Source organism: Ovis aries, chromosome 6, assembly GCF_016772045.2.
Source record: "Ovis aries strain OAR_USU_Benz2616 breed Rambouillet chromosome 6, ARS-UI_Ramb_v3.0, whole genome shotgun sequence".
NCBI classification, from domain to species: domain Eukaryota; kingdom Metazoa; phylum Chordata; class Mammalia; order Artiodactyla; family Bovidae; genus Ovis; species Ovis aries.
This window is the reverse complement of record NC_056059.1, coordinates 83,883,501-83,896,801: the sequence shown is the minus strand read 5'-3', so window position 1 is coordinate 83,896,801 and position 13,301 is coordinate 83,883,501. Positions and strand designations below refer to the sequence as shown.

General features: G+C 40.8%; 1 non-coding gene across 1 annotated transcript; it reads left to right on the top strand.

The window, feature by feature from the left end:
* The first annotated feature begins 12,969 nt into the window (after positions 1 to 12,969).
* TRNAS-GGA (transfer RNA serine (anticodon GGA)) lies at positions 12,970 to 13,041 on the top strand. The gene has a single exon. It is a non-coding gene; the product is annotated as a tRNA-Ser (tRNA).
* The last annotated feature ends 260 nt before the right edge of the window (positions 13,042 to 13,301 follow it).

Here is a 13,301-nt window from a genome sequence, read left to right as displayed (position 1 = left end):
TCTTTGCATCAGGTGGCCAAAGTATTAGAGTTTCAGCTTCAGCATCAGTCCTTCCAATGAATATACAGGACTGATTTTCGTTATATGTTGAAATAATTACTGGACATTTCCTTACTGATGTCTCATAAGCACCTCAATTTTGTCTTCTCTTGACTGAACTCATAGCTGACTCTCCACTTCCCTTCTTAACCTGCTCTCAGAGTGTTTGGAATTTTATCACCAGTCTTGTTATCCAAGGAATACCCATGTGGTGGTGCTGGATCTTTCCTCTTCCTCACCCATCATATTTGTTCAGTCATCAGATCCTCTATTGTTTTTGCCCTCATAAATTTTCACCAAGTTTGTCTTATAACTCTTCGCCTCTCTCACACAACCTCTCTCACCACTAAATCCCAGTTTAGTTTCTCATTGTCTCCAGTCTGAGAATTAATTCTGCCTTCAATTCTGTCCTCCTCTCAAGTAGTTTTTACATGATGCCTAGAGGGAATTATTTAAAAAGCAAGTGGACCACATCGATCTCCTGCTTAAAATATTTAAAGAGTTCTGCAGCAATAGGTGCTTGATCTTGGGACACTGGCCATGGTCTACTCATACTTATTTTGTAACTCTCATCACTGCTGCTCCTTGTCCTGTATTTCACACCCCAGTAATACTACAGTTTGTGGTGTCTGTAACATGCATGGATTTTCATGCTTCTCTGTGCCTTTAATAATTTCATTCCCTTTGCTTGGAAATCTCCTCTACTCCTCTTTCTCTTTCTTGGCTTTCTTCTGTATAATGCTTATTTTTCCTGACTTAGTTTGGTCTCATTTCCTCTGGGAAGCTTTCCTGGATTGCTACCCCCACCTGGCTGGATTGGGTAGTCCCCTTGCCAAACCAGTTTTCAGAGGAAAGAGCTGAGGGGGATGAGGGAAGGAAGGGGGGTGGGGTAGGGGGTAATGTGATTGCCAGATTTAGCATATCTTGTATAATACAAGATGCCACGTTAAATGTGAATTTCATAAAAATAAATACATACACATTTTTGGGGAATATAAATATATATCATGCAATATTTGGGACACATACTAAAAAATGTGTAATTTACTTAAAATTTAAACTCATCTGGGCATCCGTTATTTTATCTGGCAATCCCATACTGAAGACACATTAGCATACTTCTTGTTTTTGCCTGAGTGTCTTTGTGGCTTCACTTATGAAAATATTAATGGTAAAGAATTGATTAGTTTTAAGCATCATTAGTGTCTGCCTTGCTCCTTGGTGCCAATGGAGGGAGAGAAAGAGAAAAAGAAAGAGAACAAAAAGAGAAAGAGAGATCTTCTAAGAGAAGGAGCAAAGCTTGTAAGAGCCTTGGCTTCCTTTCCCCTAACTGAAGTGTTATTCTGAACCACTACAACCTGGTTTATCATTCTATTCTAAGAGTAAGAGAATACTTTAGTAGCTCCCCAGAGCCTCAGGAAGGCCCTCAGAAGGCAGCAGGGGCCAGGGGTATGGCACCAGGTGTGGTTTCTCTTAATGAGGAAATTGCTAAGCAAACCTTGTCAATGGAGTACAGATGAGCTCAACCAGGCCTGGCTGCTCTCTTCAAGGGCAGAAAGGAAGCTCACATTTCTGGCACATCTACCATATGACACATTACACCTGCCATTTCCTTAAGTTCTGAAAACATATTAAGAAATTTGGTGTGTGCATCTGGTACCTTTCTGTTGGGAATTAGGTCATAAGCATTTGGATTCAGGATCTGTTTTTATAAGATAGGGCACTATATAATAAATCTATTTATAACAATGAATTTGTCAGTAAATTAAACTGGACATTATGCTGTTGTACAAATACAACACAAATACAGAGTTTTAAAATAATGAACACTGAACATTTAAAATCTGAGTGATTAACATTGGGATGGCATTTTGCCTGGTTATTTTAGGTGGGTCTAACTGTGTCCATTTTGAGTTACACATTTTCTTTTTCCCTGTGAGAGAACTATTGCTACCCACGGTGTCTCTGCATTAGGTCTGCTGAGAACTTGTTATTCTTCTTCCTCACAGCTGGGATTCTGGCAGATGGGATTATTGAATGCAGAGTAAGAGATGAAATTAACACAGGTAATGAGCAGTAGTTTTACTGATAGAGGAATTTCAGTTCATTTGGGAAAATTCCAGACTCTAAAGACCTTCAGTAAGATAAATCAAAACCTAGTTTGGGAAAACAGAAGAGGTATATCTGCAATTTAACTTTTATGTAGAGCCAGCATTGAGCTTAACACAGCCTGAAGTCGAGGGGCAGCTTGAGTGTCGGCTTGTGCTCCTAGTTTGTTGCCCAAGATAAAAGCTTTTGGAACAATTTCATATTTTAATTGGTTCATATGGGCATTTAAAAAGTGCAAGTAGTTAAGAGGATGCCACTTGTTCTTTATAGGTCGATGGTTTCTGTTTATCTAGGTCTACTTGGTCCATAGTTTACCAGGACTTCCCAAGTGACTCAGTGGTAAAGAATCCACCTGCCAATGCAAGAAACTCGGCTTCAATCTGTGATAATGATTCCCTGGAAAAGGAAATGGCAATCCACTCCAGTATTCTTGCCTGGAAAATCCCATGGACAGAGGAGTCTGGCAGGCTATAGTCCATGGGGTTGCAAAGAGTCAGACATGACTGAGTGACTGAGCACATACATGAATGCACTTGGGAAGCAATGGGGTAGGCTCACGCCACCCATGATTTAAATGTCAAGAGGGAGCTAGTTGCTGTTTCCACTTTGAGAGGGGAACGTGTGCTTTAACGATCTCAATCCTTACTGCTCTATGTTCTTTCCTTCCATCTCTCCTTCTTTTCCTCCTTCCTTCCTCTCTGTTACCTTCTACAGCATTTACTGGGTGTTGACTATCATTTTTGGTGTTAGAGATATAACAGTGAAACGAAAGAGACAAAAATCTGTCCATTTGGAATATCCTAAATGGAATTGAACAGATATAGTATGTTAGATGGGCTTCCCTAGTAGTTCAGCTAGTAAAGAATCCGCCTGCAATGTGGGAGACCTGGATTCGATCTCTGGGTTGGGAGGATCCCCTGGAGAAGGGAATGGCAACCCACTCCAGTATTCTTGCCTGGAAAATCTCATGGACAGAGGAGCCTGGTGGGCTGCAGTCCATGGTTCCAAAAAGAGTCAACACAACTCAACATCTAAGCACAGCACAGCAGTAATATGTTAGATAGTGACAAACATTAAGGAGAAAACTAAACTGGAGGAGGAAGCACGTGTGTATGGTTGTGAATTTCAGACTGAGTGCTTAGGAAGCCCTCTCTCTAAGAAGATGGCATTCGAGGGAAAATCTGAGTAAGTGAAGAAACAAGTCATGAAGATCTCTGTGGGAAGAGCATTTTAGGAAGAATGACCAGCAAGGGCAAAGGCCCTGAGGTAGGAAGGTGCCTGATGTCTTTGAGGAATGTGAATAAGTAGGCCAGTGTTAGGAAGGTAGAGTGCAGGGAAACGATGCCAGAGAAGTGCTGGGGGGCTGAGTTGTGTACTAAGGTCTCTGTAAGGACTTTGGACTTTGCTCTAGGTAAGATGGGAAATTGAGGGTTTTGAGCAGAGGAGTGACATAAACTGACATTTTTTTTTTTTACCATTACGAAGTAATTTTATTTTATTATTATTATTTTTTTATTAAATTTTTATTTTTACTTTATTTTACTTTACAATACTGTATTGGTTTTGCCATACATTGACATGAATCCACTATGGGTGTACATGCGATCCCAAACATGAACCCCCCTCCCACCTCCCTCCCCACAACATCCCTCTAGGTCATCCCCGTGCACCAGCCCCAAGCATGCTGTATCCTGCGTCCGACATAGACTGGTGATTTAAACAGATCACTGTAGCTGCAGTTTTGACAATAGACAAAGACAATCAAGGGCAACAGCAGGACTTCGAGCTTGGAGACTGTGTCAACCGTCTAAGCAAGACGGTTGCATGGAGCAGTGTGGCAACCAAGGTGGTTGTAAGAATTATTTGGATTCTGCATCTATTTTGATAGTAGTGCTAATAAGATCTGCTAGTGAATTGTGTGTGTAAAGTGAGAAAGAGAAGTCAAAGATGACTTCAAGGTTTTGGACCTGATACTGAGATGGGGAATATTATGGGGCAAGCAGATTTTGAACACAAGTAGCAAACGATTGGTTTTGATTGTGTTCCCTTTGAGATGTTTGTTAGACACCAAAGTGTGTGTGTGTGCTCAGTCGCTTCAGTCATGTCCAACTCTGTGATCCCATGGACTGTAGCCCGCCAGGCTCCTCTGTCCATGGGATTCTTCAGGAAAGGATACTGGAGTGGGTTGCCATTTCCTTCTCCAGGGGATCTTCCTGACCCAGGGTTTGAACCCATGGTTTTTATGTCTCCTGCATTGGCAGGCAGGTTCTTTACCTCTAGTGGCACCTGGGAAGCCCTAGGCCCAAAGAGGAGATGTCAAATAGGCATTTGAATATATGAGACTAGTGTTGAGGGGAGCAGTCTTGGATAGAGACAGAGATATGGTAGTTATTAGCACACATTGCCACATGGCATGTGCAGCAATGGGCCAGATGGAATTGTAAGATAGGAAAGCAAAAACTAAGCTACTGGAAATTTCAAATTTGAAAGTTGGAGAAATGATGAGAAAGTAGCAAAGGAAATTGACAGAAAGCAACCTGAGAGGTGGGGCTTCCCAGTGGTAAAGACCCCAGCTACGAATGGAGGAGACATTAGAAACCTGGGTTCAGTCCCTGAGTCAGGAAGATCCCCTGGAGGAGGGCATGGCCACCCACTCCAGTATTTTTGCCTGGAGACTGTCATGGGCAGAGGAACTGGGTGGGCTAGAGTTCATAGAGTTGCAAAGAGTCAGACATGACTAAAGCAACTTAGCACACACACACACACATCCTGAGAGGAAAGAGGGAAACCAGGGAACTGGCTCAGAAGCGGAGAGAAGAAAGTGTTGTAAAGCAGAGACAGTGACCAGCAGTATCCAGTGTTGTGAGATCTGAGATCTGAGAATTGTTCATGTGGAGGGTCTTGCTGGTCTTAACAAAAGCAGTATCAGTGGCATGATGGAGATATTTGGAAGAAGAGAAGAAGAGAGGAAGGAAGGAAAGGATTGAAAATAAGTGAGTACAGAGAACTCTCTCAAGGAATTTTACTGTAAAGAGAAGGACAGTTTTTGTTGTTTGGTTGCTCAGTCGTGTCCGACTCTTGCGACCCCGTGGACTGCAGCACACCAGACTTCCCTGTCCTTTACCATCTCCTGGAGCTTGCTCAAACTCATGTCCATTGAGTCGGTGATGCCATCCAACCATCTCATCCTCTGTTGTCCCCTTCTCCTCTTGCCTTCAGTCTTTCCCAGCATCAGGGTTTTTTTCCAGTGAGTCAGCTCTTCCCATCAGGTGGCCAAAGTATTGGAGCTTCAGCTTCAGCATCAGTTCTTCCAAAGAATATTCATGGCTGATTTCGTTTAGGATTGACTGGTTTGATCTCCTTGCTGTCCAAGGGACTCTCAAGATCTTCTCTAAGGACAGTAGCCAGAGGGAAAAGCTGGGTCAAGAGTTTCCTTCCTTCTTCTCCCTGCTTCTCTCCTCCCTTCCTTTCTTTTTATTTTTCTTTTCTTCTTATTTTCTGATAAGATATTAAAGGAAAAATAAGTTTAAACCCTCTAGAATTCTTACAGCTTATAAATGTTAAAAGAGATATCATTAAACAACAGAAAGGAAGAAAGATATAGAGATAGGTGGGAGAAAGGAAGGAGGGAGAGAGAGGAGGAAGGGAGTTCAGGAGAAACATTTCAGAACTTAGGCACATTGGGTTCAGTTCCAGCTCTACTACTTCATTGTTGTGTTACCTCAGACATGATATTTATCATTTCTATATCTAAGGAACCTCATCTGTAAAACAAGAATAATTTCTGCCTCCTAGGATTACTATGGGAACGTTCTTCATAAAGTACAAAATACCATGAGGAATGATAAAATCACCTAGGTGGGAATTGAAAAAGTATCTTGGAAACAAAGTGTAAATTATAACAGACATTGACCTACTTTTTAAATTGAAAAAAGATTACCATGTTCTGTGTTAGGTTTAACTAACATAGGTTATACTTTCTTTGACTAGTCAAGAATAAATCATGTTTTAATAGAGCTAGTATATGTATAGTTCTATGCTATGAGTCTTATTCCTATGCTCTAGGACGTTTTATTGGGAAAACAAAACCTAAATACACAAAGATTTAAAATGAAAAGGAAGTGTGAAAATTTGTTTTGAGGAATATGATAAGATAAATTTTTTCTATTACCACTTTGCAAAATGCAATGCAGGCAAAAATGTAATACCAATTTCTTCCAGAATTACACATTGCCGGTGTAATATGTTAATAAGAAATCATTAAATAGCCATTAGCATTGTCTCATTTACCATGCACTTAGGTGGAGAAAGTCAATTGTTTTCCTAATTCTGGAATCTAGGCCTGAGATACACAGTCCCATTTCTCCTGGATGGGTTGGGATGAATTAGGGCTACAGGGGCAATATAATTTCTAGGAACTTCTTGTGTCCTGGAAATAGAAAGATTATCAGTGACAAGAGAATCATGCTTCTTTGAATAATTTCTGCTTCTGCCAACAAACCTGCATACTTAACTAAAATCTCCTTCATAAAGTATCAGCATAGAAAGATGGAAAGCAGAAGGTATGGGCCACACTGATGAAGTCCTTGTAGCTTTAAGAAGAGTATGGCCATGTGATCAACGCATGGAAGACCCACTTGACCGCTGAGAAAGTCCAGTTTTACCTTAACTTTGGTAGCTTAGTAATTTTTTTTTTTTATTCAGCAAGGTACTCTGTGTATTACTTTCATTACTTTTTAAAGCAGAGGTTGACAACAACATTTAAGATGAATTATTTAATATCAGGATCAGCAGTTAGCAAGCTGTAAAAATTAGTTCTTTGCAACTCAAGATGCCCACTTTTCTATCAAGCACCCTCATTATCCTCTCTTGTTTCATCACTCCCATCAGGGCATATATATTTCTTTTATTTTTTATTTAGAAAAATTAAAAAAATTTTTATTGACATACAGTTGATTTACAGTGTTGTGTTAGTTTCAGATGTAGAGCAAAGTGGTCCAGTTATATAGAAACATATAATCTTTTCAGATTTTTTCCCATACAGGTTGCTACAAAATATTGAGTATAGTTCCCTGTGCTATATGGTAGGTTCTTGTCGTTTATTTTATATATAGTAGTATATATACTGACTCGATAGACATGAGTTTGAGTAAGCTCTGGGAGTTGGTGATGGACAGGGAAGCCTGACATGCTGCAGTCCATGGGGTCGCAGAGTCAGGCATGACTGAGTGGCTGAACTGAACTGAACTGAACTGTTGTATAATACATGTTTCCCTCAAATTGCTAATTATCAGTCCTCTCCCATACCCTCTTTGGTAATCACAAGTTTGCTTATGTCTGTGGTCTATTTCTGTTTTGTAAATAAGTTTATTTGTGTTTATTTATGTTTTTAGATTTCAAATAACTTCTTTTGCCTATCTACTCCTGTCTCTCTTTTTCATTCTCCCAGACAGATGTTTTTTAAAGCTTCAGTGATGAAGAATAGCTTCTGCATTTGAAGCATTGCATTGCAACTTGTTTTTAGCTGTTTTCTAAGTGCCTTGAACTTACACTGCAGGTGCTCAATAAGCACTTATTGAGTCACATAAAGGACAACTAAATGTAGCAGAGCCAGTGATCCTGATCCTCCCTTGGGGAGACTAAATTGGCAATGACTTAGAACTTAGAGGAGCTCTGCATATGCAGCTAATGGAAGCTCACATGAATATTCTCACCAGTGCTGCCCACAGAAACACTTTAGTAGAGTTATCGTGGTAAGTAGGCTTTTCAAATTTACAGCTCTAAAACGAAGTTCTTCAAAAATAGGAGAGCTGCTATGGACTGAATTGTGTTCCCCTCTCCTCAAATCAATCCTGCCTGACAGCTGCTGATATCATATTCCTCCACTCCCATGTCCCTGAGCTCCAAATTCACAGTGACTGCCTGGATGGTTCCAGCTGAGAGCTACTGAGACATCATTTTGTTCTTCCAATTTTTTCCTTTTCTATTATTCTACATTTTCTGTTAGCAAAACACAATATAAAAGAGAAAGACACACATACACATCAGATCAGTTCAGTTCAGTCACTCAGTCATGTCCAACTCTTTGCTACCCAATGAATTGCAGCATGCCAGGCCTCCCTGTCCATCACCAATTCCTGCAGTTCACTCAGACTCATGTCCATCGAGTCAGTGATGCAATCCAACCATCTCATCCTCTGTTGGCTCCTTCTCCTCCTGCCCTCAATCCCTCCCAGCATCACAGTCTTTTCCAATGAGTCAACTCTTCACATGAGGTGGCCAAAATACTGGAGTTTCAGCTTCAGCATCATTTCTTCTAAAGAAATCACAGGGCTGATTTCCTGCAGAATGGACTGGTTGGATCTCCATGCAGTCCAAGAGACCCTCAAGAGTCTTCTCCAACACCACAGTTCAAAAGCATCAATTCTTCGGCGCTCAGCTTTCTTCACAGTCCAACCCTCACATCCATATATGACCACTGGAAAAACCATAGCCTTGACTAGACGGACATTTGTTGGCAAAGTAATGTCTCTGCTTTTGAATATGCTATCTAGGTCGGTCATAACTTTCCTTCCAAGGAGTAAGCGTCTTTTAATTTCATGGCTGCAGTCACCATCTGCAGTGATTTTGGAGCCCCCCAAAATAAAGTCTTACACTGTTTCCACTGTTTCCCTATCTATTTGCCATGAAGTGATGGGACCAGATGCTATGATCTTTGTTTTCTGAATGTTGAGCTTTAAGCCAACTTTTTCACTCTCCTCTTTCACTTTCCTCAAGAGGCTTTTTAGTTCCTCTTCACTTTGTGCCATGAGGGTGGTGTCATCTGCATATCTGAGGTGATTGATATTTCTTCCGGCAATCTTGATTCCAGCTTGTGCTTCTTCCAGCCCAGCATTTCTCATAATGTACTCTACATAGAAGTTAAATAAGCAGGGTGACAATATACAGCCTTGACGTACTCCTTTTCCTATTTGGAACCAGTCTGTTGTTCCATGTCCAGTTCTAACTGTTGCTTCCTGACCTGCATATAGGTTTCTCAAGAGGCAGGTTAGGTGGTCTGGTATTCCCATCTCTTTCAGAATTTTCTTCAGTTTATTGTGATCCACACAGTCAAAGGCTTTGGCATAGTCAATAAAGTAGAAAGAGATGTTTTTCTGGAACTCTCTTGCTTTTCCATGATCCAGCGGATGTTGGCAATTTGATCTCTGGTTCCTCTGCCTTTTCTAAAACCAGCTTGAACATCTGGAAGTTCACAGTTCATGTACTGCTGAAGCCTGGCTTGGAGAATTTTGAGCATTACTTTACTAGCGTGTGAGATAAGTGCAATTGTGCAGTAATTGGAGCATTCTTTGGCATTGCCTTTCTTTGGGATTGGAATGAAAACTGACCTTTTCCAGTCCTGTGGCCACTGCTGAGTTTTCCACATTTGCTGGCATATTGAGTGCAGCACTTTCACAGCATCATCTTTCAGGATTTGAAAGAGCTCAACTGGAATTCCATTCCCTCCACTAGCTTTGTTCATAGTGATGCTTTCTAAGGCCCACTTGACTTCACATTCCAGGATGTCTGGCTCTAGATGAGTGATCATACCATCGTGATTATCTTGGTCGTGAAGATCTCTTTTGTACAATTCTTCTGTGTATTCTTGCCACCTCTCCTTAAATCTTCTGTTTCTGTTAGGTCCATACCATTTCTGTCCCTTTTCGAGCCCATCTTTGCATGAAATGTTCCCTTGGTATCTCTAATTTTCTGTAAGAGATCTCTAGTCTTTCCCATTCTGTTGTTTTCCTCTATTTCTTTGCATTGATCGCTGAGGAAGGCTTTCTTATCTCTTCTTGCTGTTCTTTGGAACTCTGCATTCAGATGCTTATTTGTTTTCTTTTCTCCTTTGCTTTTCATTTCCCTTCTTTTCACAGCTATTTGTAAGGCCTCCTCAGAGAGCCATTTTGCTTTTTGCATTTCTTTTCCGTGGGGATGGTCTTGATCCCTGTGTCCTGTACAATGTCATGAACCTCAGTCCATAGTTCATCAGGCACTCTATCTATCAGATCTAGTCCCTTAAATCTATTTCTCACTTCCACTGTGTAATCATAAGGGATTTGATTTAGGTCGTACCTGAATGGTCTAGTGGTTTCCCTTCCTTTCTTCAATTTAAGTCTGAATTTGACAATAAGTAGTTCATGATCTGAGCCACAAACTGCCCCAGCCCTAAACCTCTGAACAGTTCTACTGATGTATTTCCATTGAAATTCTAATGGAATTGTCAAAAGTCCTCCTTCATAATTGAATACGACTCAAACAGGACTTTTGCTGTGTCTCGTAAAGTCTTATTTGGAAGATTGTACCTAATTATTGACCCATGGGAAGGTCTGAGAAGATCACTTAAAACTTTTAGGGATTTTTGCCAGCTCTACCCATAAGTCAGAGAATGCGTGAAAAACCTGTATTACAGGCAGCCTATATAGTCTACCACTGCTTACACCCTGGTTCAGTAGAATGACCGCAAGGTTTATTGAACTCTGGATTGTACAATGTAGCTTGCAAATCTGTAATTTTCAAATGGAAAAAGAAGGTGAAAAATTAGCCTCTGTGACTCATACTGCTTTTACTTCTCTGCATTTGCTTTTAAGGAGGGCCAGACTCTCCTGAGGACTTCACAGTTTGATCCCATTTTATCTTTCAAAACTTCCCCCTTCCATTAATTTTCATTTCAATAGATTCATGAGAAATCGTGGCAGCTCTAATAACATGAACATTAAAAAAGTCCCATAACATCAAGGTTGCGTATTTCCCACTGATTAGCAGTTTTCTCTTGATTAAGTTATGCATTTTTAATTCAAGTCCTTCATTTCTCAACAGTAACACATGGCAGAAGCATCCCTTGGCATAGACCAAATGCATTTATGGCTCCCTGGCTGGGCATATATGAAACTGCTTTGAACTCCAGGCTCTGTGTATGAAAGAAATTCAAAATTCTTAATAAATGCTTCTGTTATAGCCTCTCAGGTGAGCTCTGCGAGGAAGCGTAATCTTCTCATTGTTATGTTAGTGAAAGAAAATGAGACATTGAAGGTGGATAGTTTGTTCAAGGTCATTAAAGTCTTACCATCAGACTAGCCAAGTAGTCTGGAGATCTCAATCCCAGACTGGAGTTGTCTTCAAATATATGCTGTTTCCAGCAAACACCCAAACATATTGGTCGTTTATACTGGCTTCTATGTACCTTCATCTTAGTAACTTATTTGTTTCATGTGATGCTTAGGGACAGCTCGGCTAGATATTTGAACAATTTATGGACAGGCGCACAGTGAATGGTACCTGAGGGCTTTCTTCCCTCTGGTTCTTCTATTCATTTCAGAATGCTAACATGTTCAGAGTAAGTGCTGCACAAAAGAAGGGATTTTCAGAGTAATTTAGGGCAAGTTGTCATGTGCACCTTTTCTACTAGCACAGGTTATCTTATCCTAACAAGACTTTCTTTTTTTTTTTTTTTAATTTGCATGAGTACAAGAGTTTGTCAGGGAATCTTTGCAGTGAAGATGGAGGAAGACTGGGCCCAAGAAAGTCTCATTTGTCATGCTGTGGCCTGGGATTACCCAGTGCTTGGTATCCTGAAGTTTAGTTGGAAAGAGATAAATTAGGCCAATATGGGAGACAGTCCACTGACTCCAAATTATTGGGGTAGCCTTTGTCTCCTTGTATCCAACCTTGGACCCAGTAAATTCTACCTCCTAGCCAATGTGATGCTTCTAAAATGCAAGTCTTTTAAAGTGATTCTCCCGATGAAATTTTCTTGCATTGCACCCTTACTTAGTCAGGTTAATGCCATGTTAGGCTATGATAACAAATTAGCTGCAGACCTCAGTGGCTTCACAAAGCAAAGGTTTAAGTCTTATTCATTCTGCATGTCCCCTAGGTTAGGAAAGATGGGGTTCATGCTCTGCCTTACAGCTGCTTGAGGATCCAGGCTGGTGGAGGCCCTGCCATCTAGATATTGCTTCTGGCTGCAGCAAGCGTAGAAGGTGCATGGAGTGCCACACTGCTTTCCCAGGCTTTGGACTAGAAGTGATGTATATCACTCTGTCGCAGCCCATTGATCAGAACTAGTTATAAAGATACCTCTGCCATCCGCTTTAGCCCAAAGAGGTGGGAAGTATGGTCTTCCTTGTGCTCAGAAGAGAGGAGAATGAATATTGGTGAATACTGGTTAAGTTTACCACCTTCTTCATTGCCCTTGTCATGTAAGTTTCTCATAATTTGGACCTTGCTTTAGCAATAACTACCTCTGACCTCTCCCTACCTCCTGCCTCCTGCCATCCCCACTTCTCCTTTTAATCTAGTCATACTGAACTTCTTGTAGTTCACAGGATGTGCTGAGCTATTGCTCACAATTTGTATCTGTATATACTGTTTCCTTTGTCTGAAACACCTTTGTGAACTCTTTTGTACTCTTTATAATTCAGTTCTAGAATTGCTTTCTTTGGGTACAAAGATTTTTCTGATCACCCCACTTGCAACTTGGGTTATTTAGCTGTTCTCTTGATCTGATATCACCCTATATTTAACATTTGTGTAGCATTTATAGAATGGCCCTCTAATTGTGTATTGACTCACTTATTCATCCTCCTAGACTGTCACAAGGTGTCTTGGGAGCAGAGACCATGCTTTACTTAAACTTGAATCCCAAGATCCAATACTTAGCACTTAGTAGGTGGTCAATAAATACTTGTTGAGTGAATACATGAATCACAGACTCTGTACCTTTTTTAGTACACTAAGGTTAGATTTTCTTCTGGAATGCTCTTGCTGTTTTTGAGGGCTTCCCTTGTGGCTCAGAGGTTAAAGCATCTGCCTGGAATGCAGGAGACCTGGGTTCGATCCCTGGTTTGGGAATATCCCCTGGAGAAGGAAATGGCAATCCACTCCAGTACTCTTGCCTGGAGAATCCCAGGGAGGGAGGAGCCTGGTAGGCTACAGTCCACAGGATCACAAAGAGTTGGACACGACTGATGATCCAGTGGATGTTGGCAATTTGATCTCTGGTTCCTCTGTCTTTTCTAAAACCAGCCTGATTCAAATGAATTCTTTTTAACGGCTGAGTAATACTCCATTGTGTATATGTACCACAGGTTTCTTATCCATTCATCTGCTGC